Below are 17412 nucleotides of genomic sequence, written 5' to 3'. Positions count from 1 at the left end.
GGTTCTCCTGAAAAGAGAATGGCTACCCACTGCAGTAGTCTTGCCTGGTGAATCCCATGGACAGAGGAGCCAGACAGTTTCTGGTCGGACACAACTGAGCAACCTTCAGAGAGAGAGCCACCTGGGAAAAGAACTCTTTTTGGGTGATCCCACGTTTCTGCCACAGGTGTAATTGTCTTTTGGGCTGTGCTTTGTTTTCTGTAGTGTCAGTCACTCAGTCCTGTGGGACTGTTAGCCACCCTATGGACTGTAACCTGCCAGACTCCTCTGTCCATGGAATTCTCCAGGTCAGAATACTGGCGTGAGTTTCCATTCCCTTCTCCAGGGACTCTTCCTGACCCAGAGATGGAACCCAGGTCTCCTGCATTGCAGGTGAATTGTTTACCATGTGAGTCACCATTTTCTTTTCTAATCCACAGTTATTACTACTGGATTTAGTGGTAGTCAACTTTCATAGCTGCATTATTCATATAGGTTCGTTTTCTTTGTTCATAAACTTATGTAGGTAGGTGTAAACTTATGTGGTAGGTGTGTTCGTTCTCTTCTCCCCCATCCCACTCCAGGATGTAATATTTGTAGAAATCCATAGAAGGTCTCAGGCTTCCCTGGTAGCTCAGCTGGTAAAGAATCCCTCTTCCATGCAGGAGACCTAGGTTCGATTCCTGGGTTGGGAAGATCCCCTGGAGAATAGAACAGCTACCCACTCCAATATTCTGGGCTGGAGAATTCCATGCACCGTACAGTTCATGGGAGTCAGTTTAGACTCCCTATGAGGATTGCTGATCAAAGTGTATATCTAACTTTTCATTTATGTAATGCCAATTTTTGCTTGTCCTCCAAAGACAGTGTACCAGTGCACACTCAACAGCATTATATTAACATTTCGAGGTTTCACATGCCCAGAAAATTTTGTTTTCAGGCTTTTAGAATTTTTGATTGTCTGGGAGGTATGCAACCCATCATTTAAAGTATTTACATATAATTTCACTGTATGGAGGAGCCATCACTTGTTCAAATCAAAATTCTGGTGTAGGGCATGTAAGAGAGTTTCCAATTTTTTATTTTATACTCAAAGCAGTGGTTGTCCAATTACTTCCTTGGACAAAATTCAAGAGTGAAAATTCTGGACTAAATGTTCCACACATTGAAAGTTTTGATCCATATTACCCACCTGTCACCTGGAAAGATTTTACAATTTTACATTCATATCTACAGTATTTGCATACCTTTACTCCCAAATGCATTTCAAAAGCAGCTTTTAAAAAAAATCTAAGTTTTGTGTATGCTTAATATTTTCTTTTTTTGTTTTTTTTTTACATTTATTTTTTAATTGAAGGATAATTGCTTTCAGGATTTAATTTTAAAGGCCAAATGACACAGGGCTCTCAGAAGAGCAAAACCAAGAATTGCTTTTTCCCAACCCAGTGCCCACTTCCCAGAAACAACCATTTTCAATCCTTAGCAGTTTAATCTGTTTGCTTCTATAACTCATAGTATGCTTATACAGCTCTTTCTTCATTTTGTTTTAAACTGTAGCAGACAGGGTAGATGCCCACTCTGATATCAATTTTTCCTCAACCTTCAGAGATAGCTTACAATTCCTGAGCTTTCCAGGGTTCTGAAGCATTAAAATGTCCTTGTCCGCACTTGGATGCTGTTACCTGCTCTCCTGTTTTGTCAACAAGGACATATCTTTTCTTTTTATTCCTTTACTGTCATTTAGTGGGGTTTTGTGGACAGAGTAGAGATAAATGGATATATTTAATCTGCCATATTCAATCTGAAAGCTGAAGATACTGTAGATTTTATTATCATTGTAGTTATTATTATTTGGCTGCGCTAGAATCCCAGGGATGGGGAAGCCTGGTGGGCTGCCGTCTATGGGGTCCCACAGAGTCGGACACGACTGAAGCGACTTAGCAGCAGCAGCATAGGGTTTGGGAGACCTTAGTTCCCCAATCAGGGGTTGAGCCTCTGCCCCTGCAGTGGAGTCACAACCACTGGACCATCAGGGAATTCCCGTTACTTTTTGAAAACTTTGAAAATAATTAGAGTAGCATCTATGTTGGAAAGGCCTCTCCGAAAATAGGTTAACATTTGGGACACGGATGGTTGTTAAGAAACATGGAATCAGCTGAGCGCCCCCTACTGGAATATCTTGCCCAAAGCAGTCTGAGGCCTCTCATTTCCCCCGGGGCCTCTTTGTTCAGGGCCCAGCGCTTCACAATCCTGGCAGTCCACCAAAGGCATCAGGGAGTTTCTAAAAATCCTATGCCCAGGACTCCACCCTGGGCCAATTAAATTTTTCTCTCTGTGTGTGGGGATTGGGCATCAGCATTTTTAAAGCTCTTAAGTGGTTCTGGAGTGCAGAGTCACTGTTTTCTGCTAAGCAGCTCACTGGTTTAGCTCGTTTGTAACAGCATGGCAATATTTGGACCGTAATCCATCCCGTGTTCTTGTTATGCAGTTACTTTTGTGTGTTGTCTAGATTCTGAATAGTGTCTATTTTCATGCTTTAATTTCACAAGTATGTCTTCTGTTAGTCTGAGTAATGAAGCACACAGCGGCATTAACATAGTATTTTCGTGCCACACTCATTTGGCAGAGGCATAGGATTTAGCCCAGTCCACATCACATTTATACTCTGCAGTAAGTCGCCATGACAGAGTGAAAACTGTCCAGTGATGTGGCCATTTTGCTGTATCTGGATTTTTGTATTGCTGGAGTACAGTAATGGTGGAGAATATTATGGTCTGAATGATTATTATCGTGATTATAACTTGGATACTTGAGTCGTAGTCACGAAAATCCTCCATTATTGTGAATCGAATCAATGTCTATATGGGGTTGCAAAGAGTGGACACACTATATCAGCTACCCACCCCACCCCGCCCCGCCCTGCCCCGAAAAGCGTTATTGAGAACAGGCTTAATTCTTAGAGGGGCTGGTTAGTCTTGCTTTAGCCTGCAAAAATATAGTCATTGCTCATCATGGTTATCAGAAAAGAACAAGATGGATCAATATTTATCATCACGACTGGAGGAGGTGAAAACCCTACAACACATTTAAAGTAAAGGACTGTATGGAGCGAAATCTCTGGTGGTTAGGATTCCGTGCTTTCAGTGTCGAGAGAGCGGGTTCAATCCCTTCTGGGGGAATTAAGATCCTACAAGCTGAGTGAAGCCAACCCAACCAAAAAAAAAGATGGTGACTTGGTTATGGTGATCTTTTATAATGAAGGACAGGTTACTAAATTTGAGAAGTCTACAGTGGTCTGTCTAGTCAAGGCTGTGGTTTTTCCTGTGGTCATGTATGGATGTGAGAGTTGGACTATAAAGAAAGCTGAGCGCTGAAGAATTGATGCTTTTGAACTGTGATGTTGGAGAAGACTCTTGAGAGTCCCTTGGACTGCAAGGAGATCCAACCAGTCCATCCTAAAGGAGATAAGTCCTGGGTGTTCATTGAAAGGACTGATGCTGAAGGTGAAACTCCAGTACTTTGGCCACCTCATGCGAAGTGTTGACTCACTGGAAAAGACCCTGATGCTGGGAGGGATTGGGGGCAGGAGGAGAAGGGGACAACAGAGGATGAGATGGCTGGATGGCATCACTGACTCGCTGGACATGAGTCTGAGTGAACTCTGGGAGTTGGTGATGGACAGGGAGGCCTGGCATGCTGTGATTCATGAGGTTGCAAAGAGTAGGACATGACTGAGCGACTGAACTGAACTGAACTGACCTGACAGTGAAAGTAAAATGTGTTCTTAAAACTCAAGACTATCTCAGGGCAGTTTCAGTTCTAACAATAGGAGCTGACAGGTCCTTTATACCAGGAGAGACATTTTAGTTTTCAGGAAAAACGGTAACATTTAAACCTTAAAGAAATCAGGATGCACTGAGTAAATGCTATAAAATATTGTAGTTTAACAACTGAAATCATCAGTGGGTTTATCTAAACACATCCCTCAGTGTGAAGATCACATAACCAAAGTGATTTGTGAGAAATGCATAACTGCATGAAATTAAAGCTTCATGAATATATACATCATCTGCTATAACTTACTAGTTTTCCAAGCATCTTTGGGGGCACTGTAACATGCATTTTGTCATTTTATTTTCTTCTTATCAACATAGATGGATACTTTCATGAACTAATCATTCATGAAAATAGTCTGTCTTCTCCTAATGAAACTAATTGATTGCATTAACTATATCAAAATTTCTACCACATATTTTTTAAAACTCAAAAATAATTTGTTAAAATTGAATGCACCTAATTTCAGGGTTGAAATATGTGTACCTTTACTTTAAAATGGTGGGAAATTCTACCAGAAAGAGCAACATACCAAATAACTCACACTATAGAAGCACATGCAGAGTCCTATTTTTTAATACCTAAAGCAGTCAAGAATGCAAATAAAAAATTGCAAGTTGAAGGTAATCTTAAGGTTTTTTTTTTTTTTTTTGTAAACTTTAAAAATATTCTGTGAATCCTATTCATAATATTATTTTTTAATGCTCAAAACTATAAGAAATATGGAACACGTCTCCAAATTTGTGTGTCATCCTTGTGCAGGGGCCATGCTAATCTCTGTATTATTCGAGTATTAGTATATGTGCTATTGAAGCTTCTAGCACTGTAACATTATTTTGATTGTGCAAAACCATCTTGGTTATAATGGGGCATCTGAAAGCACAATGAGTACAAATACCTACTTTATGTCCTAAAAGATAAGCTTTTTTAATTTTCAGATATGACACATTGAGACTTGTCACTTTGTGTAAGTTAGCACTTCTGCGTATAGGAGATTCTGCCACTGTGATGAGGGCATGGTAGCAGCACACAACCTCCTGAGATTGGCAAGGTCAGCTGAGGATTTGACTTACTTGCCATCAACTGCTGTAATCACAAAATAGATGGATATTGTTCATTCTTGTGTGATATTGACTCCATGCATGTAAAATAGGCTTTAAAGACTTAGTATGGTTCGATGCTCTATTTACCTTTTAAATGAGTTTTGTTATTTAGGTTTATGTGCATAAACACATCATCATCCATCCAGCCTTCACAGCTTTCAGGGTGGGCACATCAGCCCTTAGATGCTGCCTGAGAGCCTCAGAGAAAGCTCGTGAACATGTAACGTGGTTCTCACAAAGCCTCGCCTCTGTGCTTGGAAGAGCACACACTCTGAAATGTGCTATGAGAAATATCGGATTCAGCAGGATTATTCATTGTCTGTTGGGGGCCAGAGTGAGGTACTCCGCCCATGACAAAGGTCATGAGGAAGGAGGCTCGACATACGCAAAGGCGGGATCGAGCCTCAGGAGTCCCCCTGGAACTCCTCGAGCATCTACCCCCATTACCAGAGCCTGCCTACTTTACTACTTTGTGCTCTCACCTACATCTCTGACTTTACGGGGGGCTGTCCCCCACCACCTCTTTCAGAGAAGGAGTTAACCTAGAGTTCCAGTTAATAATAATTCCTGGGCGTGATAAGAGTGTTTTAACCTACAAACTCCTCTGAAGGTTCTCTAGCCTGCCTGACAGGCTTGTCCAGCCACATGTGATTGCTCACAGCCTCCCAACCGTGAGAGGCACGAGATGCTTTAAACCTTCTAAAACCAGGTTCCTTAGAAAAGTTAGGAAACTATTAGTATAAGTATAATGGGCTAATTAGAAATTGTGTTGGTGAAGGGTTTTTCATTTGTTGAGCCAATGTTTGTTGCTAAGTCTCCATATCCCCTGCCCTTACACACATTAATGAATATATAGAATTAACCTTTGATATTAATCACGTTAGACCTTAGGCTAAGTAAATTCTTTCCTTAACTAAAACCCACTACACCCTCACCCTGTAGGAATGTAACTTTATTTGGGTGGCGTCTGTTTTGAGAATAATCAACCCTGGAGAAATAAGTGTCCTGATTGACTGACCACTGTCACAAGGAGAGGGTCGTAAATTGTCAGCAGGCCCCCCTGCCCAGAAGATGATGTAACACCCCTAAGACCTCTGTATACATTTGTGTGAAGCACCTGACTTTAATAAGTCAGGACTGCTGTCCCCACGTGACTTTTGTATAACATCTCAGTGTATAAAAACAGACTCTGGAAAATAAAGAATTGGGATCAGTTTCTCGAAATACTGGTCTCCCCATGTCGCTCTCTCTCTCACTCTGGCTGAGTCTCCATCTGGAGCGCGGAACCCACCATGCTTACTAATTATGCCTGGGCTTCTAAGATCCGACCGGGGAGGCCTCAGTGTCTCCTCTCCTTCGGGAGAACGGAAGGACGCCTGTGGCCTACGTAAGTGGTGCAAACTTCTTGTCTTGAAGTTTTATTGGTCTCCCGCGTAAACCAAGCTACTCAGCCTCTTTTCTCCACTGAATTTTCCTACTGAGCTATCCTTATTCTATTACTCTTTATATCTTTAATTAATATCTAATTGAAGCTATTGTATCCTGATCCTCGCCTATGCCGTCTCTCCTTCGAATACCCTGGATCAGCCAGGGCTGGTCCCCAGCAATTGTCCTCCTGGGAACTTGGATCCTCTTAATTTGGGCCTGTGGAAAGGGGAGTGGGCAACGGGTGACAAATGGAGGCACTTGCAACTAGAAAGTCAGTGTGAGCTGAGGATGCTACAGGAAGAGTAAAAAGCACCAGAAAGTTCTGTTGCCTTGAGCACATCAGTGCATTTGTGTAGCGCCATCAACTCCTGCATGCTCGCTCAGTTGTGTCTGACTCTGTGACCCCATGGACTGTAGCCCACGAGGCTCCTCTGCCCATGGGATGCTCCAGGCAAGAATCCTGGAGTGGGTTTCCATGCCCTCCTCTAGGGGATCTTCCCAACCCAGGGATCAAATCTGGGTTTCCTACCTCTCCTGTGTTACAAGCAAATTCTTTACCACTAAGCCACTGGAGAAGCCCGTGTATGTACTTATTAACTTTTCTCCAAAGAATTACCCCACACACTCTGATTAATAATGGGGAGCCCCCAATGTGCTCAGATTCCTCAGTCACCTTATATTCTTAAAGGTCCTGCCAAGATTGGGATCCAAGGTCATGGTTTAAAGCAGAAATCCCATTTCAGCCTGTTGGTGGCAAGGACATGACACAGAAGGGAAATGGGCAGAGTCTAGGGCTTATCTTCAGAGAAAGCTCCAGGCCCCAACAAGCATGTGCACAAGTTCTCCTAAGCCATCAGACCTCTGAGACAGGGCAGAAAAGGCCTTGGGAACGCACACATGAAATTTCAAATGATTTCTCAAAAAAACTAAAAATAAAGTTGCCATATGATCCAGCAGTCCCACTCCTGGGCATGTATCTGGACAAAAATATAATTCTAAAAGATATATGCTAGTTCATAGCAACACTACTTACAATAGCCAAGACATGGAAACAATTTGTGCTATAAGAAGCCTTCCTCAGCCATGTCTTCTGGGTTTCCTCTGGGGGAGTTGTTAAGCACAGCTGGCTTCCTTGGGGGCTTGGGGATGTACTAGATCAGTATTGTGCACCTGAAAACAGACAATGTTAATTTTTCTAATAAAAATAACTTAAGAAACAAAAGACAGATTAATAAAAAGAAAGTACACACGGTTGGGAAAACTGGACAGATACATGTAAATGAATGAAATAAGAACACCCCCTAACACCATACACAAAAATAAACTCAAAATGGATTAAAGACTTAAATGTAAGGCTGGATACTATAAAACTCTTACCCCCTCTTTACCCCCTGGTAGCCACAGGTTTATTTTCTACATCTGTGACTCTATTGCTATTTTGTATATAAGTTTATTTTTACCACACCCCCTTTTTTAGACTCCACATATAAGTGATGCCATATGGTGTTTGTCTGTCTCTGACACTTCACTCAGTATAACAATCTGCAAATCTCTCCATGTTGTGGCAGATGGCATTATTTCATTCATTTTTATAGCTGAATAATATTCCATTGTGTATATGTACCACATCTGCTTTATCCATTTCTCCATTGGTGGCCATTTAGGTTGTTTCCATGTCTTGGCTATTGTAAATAGTGCTGCAATGAACACAGGGGTGCATGTATCTTTCTGAATTATAATTTTCTCCAGATACATGCCCAGGAGTGGGATTGCTGGATCATATGGTAGCTCTATTTTTAGTTTTTTAAGGAACCTCCATACCTCATGTGAAGAGTTGACTCATTGGAAAAGACTCTGATGCTGGGAGGGATTGGGGGCAGGAGGAGAAGGGGTCGACAGAGGATGAGATGGCTGGATGGCATCACTGACTCGATGGACGTGAGTCTGAGTGAACTCTGAGAGTTGGTGACGGATAGGGAGGCCTGGCGTGCTGTGATTCATGGGGTCACAAAGAGTCGGACACGACTGAGCAACTGAACTGAACTGATACTGTTCTCCATAGTGGCTGTACCAGTTTATGTTCCCACTGACAGTGTAGTAGGGTTCGCTTTTCTCCATACCCTCTCTTATTGTTTGTAGACTTTTTGATGATGGCCATTCTGACTGGTGTGAGGTGATACTTCATTGTAGTTTTGATTTGCATTTCTCTCATAATTAGTAATACTGACCATCTTTTCATGTGCTTTGTAGCCATCTGAATGTCTTCTTTGAAGAAGTGTCTACTTAGATCTTCCACCCACTTTTTGATTGGGGTGTTTGTATTCTTGATATTGAGCTACATGAGCTGTTTATGTATTTTAGAGATTAATCCCTTGTCAATTCCTGCCCTATCCATCAGGATGTCTCACTGAGCTTAGGACATCCAAAACTGAACTCTTGGTCAGCTCTCCAAAACTCATTTCCTGCTTATCATCCATTCCCCCTGTTTCAGGAGTGTCCAGACTGATTAGTGTTGAAAACCTGGGTGTTGCTCCTGACCACTCGCTCTTCCTCCCCACTTATGTGCAGTCAGGTGCTAAGTCCTACTCCAGACCGTGTGTCAAGTCCGTCTCCTTCTCTCCCTCCTGCCTTCCACCATCCAGCCCTATAACCATCCTCTCTCACCAGAACCCCCACCACCCCCCTGCCAAGAGCTTCCCCTAGCTTCTTCTTTTGTCCCCTCTAGTCCATGTCTTAGAGTTTTCTCCTTGAGAATAAATTAGGTCAGGTCAGCTCTCTCCTTAAAACCTCCCAGCAACTCTCCATTGGATTAAGAATAAGTGAGAGAAATAGAAGAAGCAGTGAAGAGTTCCAAGTTTTGTATACTCCTGGCATGGGAAATTTGAAGATGCATCAACACACACTGGGATACACTTGATAGCTTGAGCATTTTGGATTGGGTTCTCAGATGCCTACACGTCCAGGAAAGAGAGATGTTTGGGGGGCATCCCTGGGCCTGCAGGACTTGGACTCTGTATGTCAAAAATGGATGGGAGCCCAAAATTTATTTTAATTAGTTGGGTACTATGGACTTGTCGTGCTGGAAGGTATGATAAAAACAGGAGAAAGCAAAAACAAATCTCTTCTGGCTAGATCTTGTTGTCCGTATTTAGAAAACACTTCATTTCTTTCGTTTGGCAATATTTAAATGTAAAAACATCAGCAAAAAAGTTTTAACTTCTCAATTTGTCTTGGAGAATATCATAAAGTTTCCTGGAACCTGACCATAAACAGGCATACTAACAATTCTGGCAAAGTGTATTTGCACAGAAAATGAGAAATCCCATGAAGAAACACTATATGACTTACACAATCTCTGGAATGTTTTAAAAAACATTAACTTCAGCTGTGGAGATGGCGATTTGTGATTAATCTGATCAATGTAGACAGCAAGCTGTAATTCGTGAAAGGAGCTCTGGGCAATTCAGCATGTAGCTCAGACAGCCACAGCTCAGGGCCTCCTCCCCACAGAGACTGTTCACCTACAGAGCCACTTCCCTGCCCTCAGGACTGGGTGCCTTGAGCCTTCTATATGTCCAGTGTTGTTTAGGAAGAGAGATCAAAGGCAGAGCGCACAGCACACATGCACAAGCAGCTGTCTAGCCTGGTCAGACTTCCCAGGGTGGCAGCGAATGTTGGTGGGATCCTTTCAGTCCAAGACCAAGAATTCTCTTTCTAGCTTTGTCTTTCTCTTTCAGGAACTCCTTTTTTATTGATCACCCCACGTTTACCAGGTTCCATAGAGTTGGGTTAATCCAGCCAAATGCATATGAGCTCGTGATACTCAGATGTCTCTTAAATTCAGGACTAAGAATGCCTTAACCATGCATTCTTGATCTCCCAGCATGCACTGTGCCAATTTTCTACATTAAAAAAAATGCTTTGCTAAATATGAAACTAAATGCAAATCACACTGATAGCTTTCTAAGTTTTTGTTTCTTGTTTCAGTGGATTCACACAGGAGGAAAATATCATGTGTACTAGACTTTAGGAAAAGAAATGGTCTTGGAATATTACTCTCTTCATCAAGGTGGGCTAACTTTATGTGTCAAACCATCCCAAAATCAGAGTGGCTGAACACAGTAGAAGTTCATTTCTTTGCCTGCCTTCATTTCCAACACACATTTGAGAGAGTCTGCTACGTGCTTTCACATGGGACCAGGTTCCATCCATCTTGAGGTGCCATCTTTGGCCAGGGCCCCAGTGTCCTCTATATGGGCTGATGGAAACGGAGTCGAGGATCCCACAGGAGGCTTTGTGCACAGGCTTGGAGACGGTCTACCCCCATTCTGTTGGCCAAAACCAGTCATGTCGCCCCACCTAACCAGCAGGCTGGCTGGGAAGTATAGTGTAGCTTTGTGCCCAGAAGACACAGAAATGGATTTACTGAGCACTTAGCCTTCTATAAGCATCTAAATGCAGAGTTCCAAAGAAGAGCAAGAAGAGATAAGAAAGCCTTCCTCAGCGATCAATGCAAAGAAATAGAGGAAAGCAACAGAATGGGAAAGACTAGAGATCTCTTCAAGAAAATTAGAGATAGCAAGGGGACATTTCATGCAAAGATGGGCTCGATAAAGGACAAAAATGGTATGGACCTAACAGAAGCAGAAGATATTAAGAAGAAGTGGCAAGAATACACAGAAGAACTGTACAAAAAAGATCTTCACGACCCAGACAATCACAATGGTATGATCACTCACCTAGAGCCAGACATCCTGGAATGTGAAGTCAAGTGGGCCTTAGAAAGCATCACTATGAACAAAGCTAGTGGAGGTGATGGAATTCCAGTGGAGCTATTTCAAATCCTGAAAGATGATGCTGTGAAAGTGCTGCACTCAATGTGCCAGCAAATTTAGAAAACTCAGCAGTGGCCACAGGACTGGAAAAGGTCAGTTTTCATTCCAATCCTAAAGAAAGGCAATGCCAAAGAATGCTCAAACTACCACACAATTGCATTCATCTCACACGCTAGTAAAGTAATGCTCAAAATTCTCCAAGCCAGGCTTCAGCAATACATGAACCATGAACTTCCTGCTGTTCAAGCTGGTTTTAGAAAAGGCAGAGGAACCAGAGATCCAATTGCCAACATCTGCTAGATCATAGAAAAGACAAGAGAATTCCAGAAAAACATCTATTTCTGTTTTGTTGACTATGCCAAAGCCTTTGACTGTGTGGATCACAAGAAACTGTGGAAAATTCTGAAAGAGATGGGAATACCAGAGCACCTGACCTGCCTCTTGAGAAATCTGTATGTAGGTCAGGAAGCAACAGTTAGAACTGGACATGGAACAACAGGCTGGTTCCAAATAGGAAAAGGAGTACGTCAAGGATGTATATTATCACCCTGCTTATTTAACTTATATGCAGAGTACATCATGAGAAACGCTGGACTGGAAGAAACACAAGCTGGAATCAAGACTGCCGGGAGAAATATCAATAACCTCAGATATGCAGATGACACCACCCTTATGGCAGAAGGTGAAGAGGAACTAAAAAGCCTCTTGATGAAAGTGAAAGTGGAGAGTGAAAATGTTGGCTTAAAGCTCAACATTCAGAAAACGAAGATCATGGCATCTGGTCCCGTCACTTCATGGGAAATGGATGGGGAAACAGTGGAAAGAGTGTCAGACTTTATTTTTTGGGGGCTCCAAAATCACTGCAGATGGTGACTGCAGCCATGAAATTAAAAGACGCTTACTCCTTGGAAGGAAAGTTATGTCCAACCTAGACAGCATATTCAAAAGCAGAGACATTACTTTGCCAACAAAGGTCCATCTAGTCAAGGCTATGGTTTTTCCTGTGATCATGTATGGATGTGAGAGTTGGACTGTGAAGAAGGCTGAGCACTGAAGAATTGATGCTTTTGAACTGTGGTGTTGGAGAAGACTCTTGAGAGTCCCTTGGACTGCAAGGAGATCCAGCCAGTCCATTCGGAAGATCAGCCTTGGGATTTCTTTGGAGGGAATGATGCTGAAGCTGAAACTCCAGTACTTTGGCCACCTCATGCAAAGAGTTAACTCATTGGAAAAGACTCTGATGCTGGGAGGGATTGGGGGCAGGAGGAGAAGGGGACGACAGAGAATGAGATGGCTGGATGGTATCGCTGATTCGATGGACGTGAGTCTGAGTGAACTCCAGGAGTTGGTGATGGACAGGGAGGCCTGGCGTGCTGCGATTCATGGGGTCGCGAAGAGTCAGACACAACTGAGCGACTGAACTGAACTGAACTAGCCTTCTCTTCCATGATCGTTAAACTGTAACATATGATATACAGATATTTGGACATTTTTAACTTCTAAAATAATAGTTTCATATGGTTTCACCTAATAGTTTGTATTTCTTATCCAGAGTACTCACAACTAGATATTTAAAGAGTGGTCAAATTAGTGGTGGGAAAGTTAGTGATTGGGCCTGGAATTAGTGCAAAAGGCAGGTAGGAGACGATGCTGGGAAAGTAATCTGAATTACTTACTAACATTTACTTGCGGTGTCCTTTGAGAACTATGAAGTTAAAGAAACAAAAAGTTAAAGCTTTTTTATTTTTAAGCAGTTTTTAGAAAGATGTTATAAGATAGTGTGTCCCACTGTTATCATTAATACTGTGCTTGCCTGTGGTAGATTCTCTCTTCCCCTCAATAATATTGTTTCAGCTTAATCAGAAACACTTTAAATAATTTTCTTTTTATCCATAATTTTAAATAGCTGCCATATGTGAATTAAAAAAAGTATCAAGCATAGAATGCAGAACTTGATTCTTGGTGTAATAAATAAATTTCCTCCAGCATCTACAAATCAGAAAGTAATTATTAGCCATTCTATCCACTAGTGATTTCCCTCTTTTAAACTGTTTTCACACTTTCCTGACCAGATGTGAATCTGATGATTAAACCAGTAAAATCCCATTTGCGGCTATCCCTTTGAAGCTGTTTCTCAAAACTGGGTGACTACATGGACTGCACACTCATTAATTACAAGGCACGTCGCTCATTTATGGACTCCCATGGTTCTCTGATGGCTTTTTCTACAGAGTTCTTTCAAGGTGCTTGCTCTCCTATAGGAAATATACACAGAACGTGTCTCTGCATCCATAGAGCAGCTGGAGACCAAAGCGATGTTTTATGATTTGTGTAGTTGCCTGAACATCCAGAATCCATTGTTTATTTCTCAGTCATGAGTTGAGTCTTAGTTGTTCTTTTCATGTTTTAAAAAAAGTAAGAAGGCTAGATGTAATGTCGAATTTATGATGTCTTCCAACAGAGCTGTAATACTAAAATGTATTTGTGACCCGGGAAGGAATCCCTGATAGTGGATAAGAAATCTGACTTCCTTAACAAGTTTTTGATGGCTTAAGTATTCATCATTAACATTTTGGAGAGTTTTACAAGTGATACTTTTGGTACAGTGTCAAAAATGATGTCTTGGAAGGAATTAATACACCTCAGATTTCTCAGTTTCACCTTTTCACCTAAAGGCAAACATGTGAAAGCAATAAAACTCGAGAAAGCAGATTTCTCTGTAAAGTGCTGTTAATGTACAAACAGTATATGAATTTTACCTTCTGGTAACTTTCTTCTCTTAGTTAACACCAGGCAGTATTCTGCACAATCAAAACTAATTGACTTTGACAAATACATATGAAATGGGTTTGACCACCTGTACCAGGAACCCTGGGCTTTTTCACCAAAGTTTCTAAGTAAGCTTTTTTTTTTTTTTTCTTAAATCATATTTCAACATTTCAATTTGGTTCTTTTTAATTTCACATCTCACAGTTTCAGTAATCTTTTTTTGTATAATTATCATAAAACATGTTAATTTCAGATGTACAACACAGTGATTCAATACTTGTATATACTGCAAAATGATCATGACAATAAGTCTAGTTACCATCTCTAAACCATACATAGTTACAGCATTTTTTTCCTTGTGATGGCAACTTTTAAGATTTACTATCTTAGCAACTTTAAAATATGCATTACAGTATTATTAACAATGGGGCTTTCCTGGTGGCTCAGTAGTAAAGATCTGCCTGCCACTGCAGGAGACTCGAGTTCAATCCCTGGGTGGGGAAGATCTTCTGGAGGAGGGCATGGCAACCCACTCCAGTATTCTTGCCTGGGAATCCCATGGACAGAGGAGCCTGGCGGGCTACAGTCCGTGGGGTCACAAAGGGTCAGACACGACTTAGCAATTGAGCATGAGCACGCACAATTAACTATAATGGCCATGCTATATGTTACATCCCCAGGACTCATTTGTTGTATAACTGGAAGTTTGTGCCTTTTGATCCCCTTTACCTGTTTTGTGGCCCCTGCCAGCAATCGCAGGTCTCTTCTCTGTATCTTTGAGCTTGGGGTGGCTTTTTGGTCTGTTTTTTAGATTCCACATTTAGGTATATATAAGTGAGGTCATACAGAATCTGTCTTTCAGGTAGCATAATGCCCTCAAGGTCCATCAGTGTTGCTGAAATGGCAAGATTTCATTCTTTAGCATGGCTGAATAATATTCCATTGTATATACATACCACTTTTTTTTCCCCATCCATTCACTCACTGATAGACACTTAGGTTGTTTCCATATATTGGCTATTGTAAATAATGCTGCAGTGAACATAGGGGAGCATATAGATTTTCTTTGGATAAATACCCAGAAATGTAACTGCTAGGTTGTATGGTTGTTTTGTTTTGTTTTAAAGTTTTGAGGAGCCTCCACGCTGTTTTCCAGAGTGGCTGTACCAATATTTATTCCCAACAACAGTGTAGGACGGTTCCTGTTCTTCATATCCTCACTGACACTAGTTTTTTGTTGTCTTTTGATGATAGCCATTTTGGCAGGTGTAAGGTGATGCCTCATTGTGGTTTTGATTTGCATTTTCCTGATGAGTAGTTGATGTTGAGCACCTTTTCGTATGTGCGTTGGCCATCTGAATGTCTTTCTTTGAAAAAATGTCACTTCACATTTTCTACCCATTTAAAAATCAGAGTGGTTTTTTTTTTTTTTTTGAAATGAGTTGTTTGAGTTGCATTTATATTATATTTTATATTTGGGTATTAGTCCCTTTCAGATACATGACTTGCAAATATTGTCTTCCATTTGGTAGGTTGCCTTTTCATTCTGTTGGTTTCCTTTGCTGTGCAGAGCTTTTTAGTTTGAAGTAGTTCCTACTTGTTTGCTTTTGCTTTTCTTGCCTTTGCTTTTGGTGTAATGTTTCAATAATCTTACTGGCGCCTGTTGAGTTCACCTCACTTCTATGGAAGCTGCTTTGTGTCTTGCAAAATCCTTGCTATTTCCAACTGCATGAAACTTCTGTATAACTCTCTGGCGCCTGTAGGATGGGTCAAACGTTTCATGTGGACACAGGCCCTTCCTTTCTGGCCCACGTTTATCTCCTGCTCCTTCTCCCTCCCACTGTTCTGTCTGCTTCCCTTCTCACTCCCCTGAGCCACACACTTTCTCTGCTCCAATTTACAGGCCACTGACTCCTCATGTTCTTTATGGCTCCTTTTGAGGATGAAGCTGGGTTTTTGGGCATCAGGGAATAGGTAAGGCCCTTCCTATTGGAGCTGGGGCACTTAATGCTTGCAAATCTGAGGTCAAGAAGGGGAAAAGTGGGAAAAGAGGAAAGGTAAGAGAGAGGGATATTTTATGAGTTTGGGATTGACCTGTGCACACTGCTATATTTAGAATAGATAATAAGCAAGGACCTACTCTATAGCACAGGGAATTCTACTCAATGGTCTGTAATAACCTAAATGGGAAAAGAATTTTAAAAGAATCAATATATGTATATGTATAACTGAATCACTTTGCTGTACACCTGAAAATATACAACATTGTAAATCAGCTATACTCCAATACAAAATAAAAATATTAAAAAAATAAATTTACAGGTCAGCCCCACGATTTGTTGATAGAATGAAATCTCACTAAATGAATTACACATTCCTTATAAAACTATGGAATTAAATTCCCACAGGCATAATATCCCCCTCTATAGGTTTCTTCTTTGTCATGTGTTCTTTGTAACTCCACCTGAAATGGGACATCTTCTTTTCTGGGCAGAGTCAGTTTCTCCCTCCACTCTGCTCCCCAGACTCAGCTCCATGTTGTTAAAGGAGGAGAAAACAGATGTGGGCACTTTGTCAAAGTTCAGTACAAACATGGTAAAAAAACTGACTCTTTGAGGATCTAGATAGAAGATTTTTTTCTCAGGGTGAGGTAAAATTACATTACCTTATTCATTGGGGCATGGGGACAGCTGTTTTTACCAATTAGTTTTCATCTTTGTGTTTCATTCCTAGGGATATCAAGACAAATAACCCAATTGGAAAATGGGGAAAGGACCTGAATAGACCTTTCTCCAAAGAAGATACACAAAGAGCCAATAAACACATAAAAATTGCTCGACATCATTAGCCATCTGGGAAATACAAATCGAAGCACAGTACTACTTCTCAACCACTAGAACAGCTGTAATTAAAAAATGGACACTAACAAGTGCTGGTGAGAACGTGGACGAGTTGCAGTCCTCATACACTGTTGGTGGAGGTGTGAAATGATACAGCTATCTTGAAAACAGTGTTTTGTTGTTGTTCAGTCACTCAGTTATATCCGACTCTTTGTTACTGCATGGACTGCAGCCAGGCTTCCATTCATTTCCTGAAATGCAAAAAGGCAGAATGATTGACAGAAGAGGACTTACACATAGCTGAGAAAAGAAGAGAAGCAAAAGGCAAAGGAGAAAAGGAAGGAAAACAGTGCGTCAGTTCTTCAAAAAGTTAAACATAGAGTGCCTATGATCCAGCAATTTCACTCTTAGGTATATACCCAAGAAAAACGAAAACATGTGTTTATACAAAAGCTAATACACAGTGTTCATAGCAGCATTATTCTTAATAGCCAAAAGGTAGAGACACCCCAAATGTCCATCAACTGACAAACGGATAAATGTGGTCTATTCATACAATAGAATATTATTCATCAATAAATAAGAACTACTCTTATGTGCCACGAGATAAATGAACCTTGAAAA

The 17412-nt window shown here is 41.2% G+C and overlaps 1 long non-coding RNA gene and 1 other non-coding gene across 3 annotated transcripts in view; both read right to left on the bottom strand.

Annotated features, from left to right (window-relative positions):
• Positions 1-4529: 4529 nt before the first annotated feature.
• On the bottom strand, positions 4530-4637 carry LOC139181765 (U6 spliceosomal RNA). The gene has a single exon (XR_011565508.1). It is a non-coding gene; the product is annotated as a U6 spliceosomal RNA (small nuclear RNA).
• An 8291-nt stretch (positions 4638-12928) lies between these two features.
• The window catches only part of LOC139181273 (uncharacterized), a 137989-nt gene continuing 133505 nt past the window's right edge, over positions 12929-17412 (bottom strand). For both annotated transcript variants that reach the window (XR_011565279.1, XR_011565280.1), the window contains exon 12: positions 12929-17039. This is a non-coding gene — a long non-coding RNA (uncharacterized lncRNA). The remainder of the gene's footprint in view (positions 17040-17412) is intronic.

This window comes from Bos indicus, chromosome X (genome assembly GCF_029378745.1).
Source record: "Bos indicus isolate NIAB-ARS_2022 breed Sahiwal x Tharparkar chromosome X, NIAB-ARS_B.indTharparkar_mat_pri_1.0, whole genome shotgun sequence".
NCBI lineage: Eukaryota > Metazoa > Chordata > Mammalia > Artiodactyla > Bovidae > Bos > Bos indicus.
Note: the sequence above shows the minus strand (reverse complement) of the source record. Positions and strands in the feature narration are given on the sequence as shown.